Raw genomic sequence first — 6,853 nt, 5'->3', positions numbered from 1 at the left:
TCGAAATGAGGTGAAACAGCCCTTTTCAAGCTTGTCAGATGTGTGCTTTTATAAGGTTTCTCGAAAAACCATGAAAGGAAGGCGCTAGAGCGCTGAGACTGCGGGAAACGCGTTTTCAGCTCCTGAGAAGCACTTTTGTACTTGCATGCAGGGATTCACTCAAAACACATGCTGATACCTAAGATTGCATGAAAATGATCATACCACACACAAATCATCAGATTTTCGAGTTTAAATCATATTTTTATCAACATATTGGCCTTTAATATGAACTATTATATTTTATATTATTTACCATAAAATAATATAAAAAAGCTTTTTTCCGAGATTTCTGACATAAACACAGTGTCCTATCATGTTTCATCGAAATGAGGTGAAACAGCCCTTTTCAAGCTTGTCAGATGTGTGCTTTTATAAGGTTTCACGAAAAACCATGAAAGGAAGGCGCTAGAGCGCTGAGACTGCGGGAAACGTGTTTTCAGCTCCTGAGAAGCACTTTTGTACATGCATGCAGGGATTCACTCAAAACACATGCTGATACCTAAGATTGCATGAAAATGATCATACCACACACAAATCATCAGATTTTCGAGTTTAAATCATATTTTTATCAACATATTGGCCTTTATATGAACTATTATATTTTATATTATTTACCATAAAATAATATAAAAAAGCTTTTTTCCGAGATTTCTGACATAAACACACTGTGTCCTATCATGTTTCATCGAAATGAGGTGAAAAAGCCCTTTTCAAGCTTGTCAGATGTGTGCTTTTATAAGGTTTCACGAAAAACCATGAAAGGAAGGCGCTAGAGCGCTGAGACTGCGGGAAACGCGTTTTCAGCTCCTGAGAAGCACTTTTGTACATGCATGCAGGGATTCACTCAAAACACATGCTGATACCTAAGATTGCATGAAAATGATCATACCACACACAAATCATCAGATTTTCGAGTTTAAATCATATTTTTATCAACATATTGGCCTTTAATATGAACTATTATATTTTATATTATTTACCATAAAATAATATAAAAAAGCTTTTTTCCGAGATAAACACACTGTGTCCTATCATGTTTCATCGAAATGAGGTGAAACAGCCCTTTTCAAGCTTGTCAGATGTGTGCTTTTATAAGGTTTCTCGAAAAACCATGAAAGGAAGGCGCTAGAGCGCTGAGACTGCGGGAAACGCGTTTTCAGCTCCTGAGAAGCACTTTTGTACATGCATGCAGGGATTCACTCAAAACACATGCTGATACCTAAGATTGCATGAAAATGATCATACCACACACAAATCATCAGATTTTCGAGTTTAAATCATATTTTTATCAACATATTGGCCTTTAATATGAACTATTATATTTTATATTATTTACCATAAAATAATATAAAAAAGCTTTTTTCCGAGATTTCTGACATAAACACACTGTGTCCTATCATGTTTCATCGAAATGAGGTGAAACAGCCCTTTTCAAGCTTGTCAGATGTGTGTTTTTATAAGGTTTCACGAAAAACCATGAAAGGAAGGCGCTAGAGCGCTGAGACTGCGGGAAACGCGTTTTCAGCTCCTGAGAAGCACTTTTGTACTTGCATGCAGGGATTCACTCAAAACACATGCTGATACCTAAGATTGCATGAAAATGATCATACCACACACAAATCATCAGATTTTCGAGTTTAAATCATATTTTTATCAACATATTGGCCTTTAATATGAACAATTATATTTTATATTATTTACCATAAAATAATATAAAAAAGCTTTTTTCCGAGATTTCTGACATAAACATACTGTGTCCTATCATGTTTCATCGAAATGAGGTGAAACAGCCCTTTTCAAGCTTGTCAGATGTGTGCTTTTATAAGGTTTCACGAAAAACCATGAAAGGAAGGCGCTAGAGCGCTGAGACTGCGGGAAACGCGTTTTCAGCTCCTGAGAAGCACTTTTGTACATGCATGCAGGGATTCACTCAAAACACATGCTGATACCTAAGATTGCATGAAAATGATCATACCACACACAAATCATCAGATTTTCGAGTTTAAATCATATTTTTATCAACATATTGGCCTTTAATATGAACTATTATATTTTATATTATTTACCATAAAATAATATAAAAAAGCTTTTTTCCGAGATAAACACACTGTGTCCTATCATGTTTCATCGAAATGAGGTGAAACAGCCCTTTTCAAGCTTGTCAGATGTGTGCTTTTATAAGGTTTCTCGAAAAACCATGAAAGGAAGGCGCTAGAGCGCTGAGACTGCGGGAAACGCGTTTTCAGCTCCTGAGAAGCACTTTTGTACTTGCATGCAGGGATTCACTCAAAACACATGCTGATACCTAAGATTGCATGAAAATGATCATACCACACACAAATCATCAGATTTTCGAGTTTAAATCATATTTTTATCAACATATTGGCCTTTAATATGAACTATTATATTTTATATTATTTACCATAAAATAATATAAAAAAGCTTTTTTCCGAGATTTCTGACATAAACACACTGTGTCCTATCATGTTTCATCGAAATGAGGTGAAAAAGCCCTTTTCAAGCTTGTCAGATGTGTGCTTTTATAAGGTTTCACAAAAAACCATGAAAGGAAGGCGCTAGAGCGCTGAGACTGCGGGAAACGCGTTTTCAGCTCCTGAGAAGCACTTTTGTACATGCATGCAGGGATTCACTCAAAACACATGCTGATACCTAAGATTGCATGAAAATGATCATACCACACACAAATCATCAGATTTTCGAGTTTAAATCATATTTTTATCAACATATTGGCCTTTAATATGAACTATTATATTTTATATTATTTACCATAAAATAATATAAAAAAGTTTTTTTCCGAGATTAACACACTGTGTCCTATCATGTTTCATCGAAATGAGGTGAAACAGCCCTTTTCAAGCTTGTCAGATGTGTGCTTTTATAAGGTTTCACGAAAAACCATGAAAGGAAGGCGCTAGAGCGCTGAGACTGCGGGAAACGTGTTTTCAGCTCCTGAGAAGCACTTTTGTACATGCATGCAGGGATTCACTCAAAACACATGCTGATACCTAAGATTGCATGAAAATGATCATACCACACACAAATCATCAGATTTTCGAGTTTAAATCATATTTTTATCAACATATTGGCCTTTAATATGAACTATTATATTTTATATTATTTACCATAAAATAATATAAAAAAGCTTTTTTCCGAGATAAACACACTGTGTCCTATCATGTTTCATCGAAATGAGGTGAAACAGCCCTTTTCAAGCTTGTCAGATGTGTGCTTTTATAAGGTTTCACGAAAAACCATGAAAGGAAGGCGCTAGAGCGCTGAGACTGCGGGAAACGCGTTTTCAGCTCCTGAGAAGCACTTTTGTACATGCATGCAGGGATTCACTCAAAACACATGCTGATACCTAAGATTGCATGAAAATGATCATACCACACACAAATCATCAGATTTTCGAGTTTAAATCATATTTTTATCAACATATTGGCCTTTAATATGAACTATTATATTTTATATTATTTACCATAAAATAATATAAAAAAGCTTTTTTCCGAGATTTCTGACATAAACACACTGTGTCCTATCATGTTTCATCGAAATGAGGTGAAACAGCCCTTTTCAAGCTTGTCAGATGTGTGTTTTTATAAGGTTTCACGAAAAACCATGAAAGGAAGGCGCTAGAGCGCTGAGACTGCGGGAAACGCGTTTTCAGCTCCTGAGAAGCACTTTTGTACATGCATGCAGGGATTCACTCAAAACACATGCTGATACCTAAGATTGCATGAAAATGATCATACCACACACAAATCATCAGATTTTCGAGTTTAAATCATATTTTTATCACATATTGGCCTTTAATATGAACTATTATATTTTATATTATTTACCATAAAATAATATAAAAAAGCTTTTTTCCGAGATAAAACACACTGTGTCCTATCATGTTTCATCGAAATGAGGTGAAACAGCCCTTTTCAAGCTTGTCAGATGTGTGCTTTTATAAGGTTTCTCGAAAAACCATGAAAGGAAGGCGCTAGAGCGCTGAGACTGCGGGAAACGCGTTTTCAGCTCCTGAGAAGCACTTTTGTACATGCATGCAGGGATTCACTCAAAACACATGCTGATACCTAAGATTGCATGAAAATGATCATACCACACACAAATCATCAGATTTTCGAGTTTAAATCATATTTTTATCAACATATTGGCCTTTAATATGAACTATTATATTTTATATTATTTACCATAAAATAATATAAAAAAGCTTTTTTCCGAGATTTTCGACATAAACACACTGTGTCCTATCATGTTTCATCGAAATGAGGTGAAACAGCCCTTTTCAAGCTTGTCAGATGTGTGCTTTTATAAGGTTTCTCGAAAAACCATGAAAGGAAGGCGCTAGAGCGCTGAGACTGCGGAAAGCCGTTTTCAGCTCCTGAGAAGCACTTTTTGTACATGCATGCAGGATTCACTCAAACACATGCTGATACCTAAGATTGCATGAAAATGATCTAACCAACCCCCCCCCACAAATCATCAGATTTTCGAGTTTAAATCATATTTTCATCAACATATTGGCCTTTAATATGAACTATTATATTTTATATTATTTACCATAAAATAATATAAAAAAGCTTTTTTCCGAGATTTCTGACATAAACACACTGTGTCCTATCATGTTTCATCGAAATGAGGTGAAACAGCCCTTTTCAAGCTTGTCAGATGTGTGTTTTTATAAGGTTTCACGAAAAACCATGAAAGGAAGGCGCTAGAGCGCTGAGACTGCGGGAAACGCGTTTTCAGCTCCTGAGAAGCACTTTTGTACATGCATGCAGGGATTCACTCAAAACACATGCTGATACCTAAGATTGCATGAAAATGATCATACCACACACAAATCATCAGATTTTCGAGTTTAAATCATATTTTCATCAACATATTGGCCTTTAATATGAACTATTATATTTTATATTATTTACCATAAAATAATATAAAAAAGCTTTTTTCCAAGATTTCTGACATAAACACACTGTGTCCTATCATGTTTCATCGAAACAAGGTGAAACAGCCCTTTTCAAGCTTGTCAGATGTGTGCGTATATAAGGTTGCACGAAAAACCATGAAAGAAAGGCACTGGACCGCTGAGACTGCGGGAAACGCGTTTTCAGCTCCCGAGAAGCACTTTTCTACATGCATGCAGGGATTCACTCAAAACACATGCTGATACCTAAGATTGCATGAAAATGATCATAACACACACAAATCATCAGATTTTCGAGTTTACATCATAAATTTATCAACATATTGGCCTTTAAATATGAGCTATTATTTTTATATTATTTACCATAAAATCATATAAAAAAGTTTTTTCCCGAGATTTCTGACATAAAACACACTGTGTCCTATCATGTTTCATCGAACAAGGTGAAACAGCCCTTGTCAAGCTTGTCAGATGTGTGCGTATATAAGGTTGCATGAAAGAAAGGCGCTAGAGCGCTGAGACTGCGGGAACCGCGTTTTCAGCTCCTGAGAAGCACTTTTATACATGCATGCAGGGATTCACTCAAAACACATGCTGATACCTAAGATTGCATGAAAATGATCATAACACACACAAATCATCAGATTTTCGAGTTTACATCATAAATTTATCAACATATTGGCCTTTAATATCAACTATTTAATTTTATATTATTTACCATAAAATAATATAAAAAAGCTTTTTTCCAAGATTTCTGACATAAACACACTGTGTCCTATCATGTTTCATCGAAACAAGGTGAAACAGCCCTTTTCAAGCTTGTCAGATGTGTGCGTATATAAGGTTGCACGAAAAACCATGAAAGGAAGGCGCTAGAGCGCTGAGACTGCGGGAAACGCGTTTTCAGCTCCTGAGAAGCACTTTTGTACATGCATGCAGGGATTCACTCAAAACACATGCTGATACCTAAGATTGCATGAAAATGATCATACCACACACAAATCATCAGATTTTCGAGTTTAAATCATATTTTCATCAACATATTGGCCTTTAATATGAACTATTATATTTTATATTATTTACCATAAAATAATATAAAAAAGCTTTTTTCCGAGATTTCTGACATAAACACACTGTGTCCTATCATGTTTCATCGAAACAAGGTGAAACAGCCCTTTTCAAGCTTGTCAGATGTGTGTTTATATAAGGTTTCTCGAAAAACCACGAAAGGAAGGCGCTAGAGCGCTGAGACTGCGGGAAACGCGTTTTCAGCTCCTGAGAAGCACTTTTGTACATGCATGCAGGGATTCACTCAAAACACATGCTGATACCTAAGATTGCATGAAAATGATCATACCACACACAAATCATCAGATTTTCGAGTTTAAATCATATTTTCATCAACATATTGGCCTTTAATATGAACTATTATATTTTATATTATTTACCATAAAATAATATAAAAAAGCTTTTTTCCGAGATTTCTGACATAAACACACTGTGTCCTATCATGTTTCATCGAAACAAGGTGAAACAGCCCTTTTCAAGCTTGTCAGATGTGTGCTTATATAAGGTTGCACGAAAAACCATGAAAGAAAGGCGCTAGAGCGCTGAGACTGCGGGAAACGCGTTTTCAGCTCCTGAGAAGCACTTTTGTACATGCATGCAGGGATTCACTCAAAACACATGCTGATACCTAAGATTGCATGAAAATGATCATAGCACACACAAATCATCATATTTTCGAGTTTACATCATAAATTCATCAACATATTGGCCTTTAACATGAACTGTTATATTTTATATTATTTACCTAAAAAAAATATAAAAAAGCTTTTTTTGCAAGATTTCTGA

This window comes from Tachysurus vachellii, chromosome 20 (genome assembly GCF_030014155.1).
Source record: "Tachysurus vachellii isolate PV-2020 chromosome 20, HZAU_Pvac_v1, whole genome shotgun sequence".
NCBI lineage: Eukaryota > Metazoa > Chordata > Actinopteri > Siluriformes > Bagridae > Tachysurus > Tachysurus vachellii.
This window is presented reverse-complemented; position numbering follows the sequence as displayed.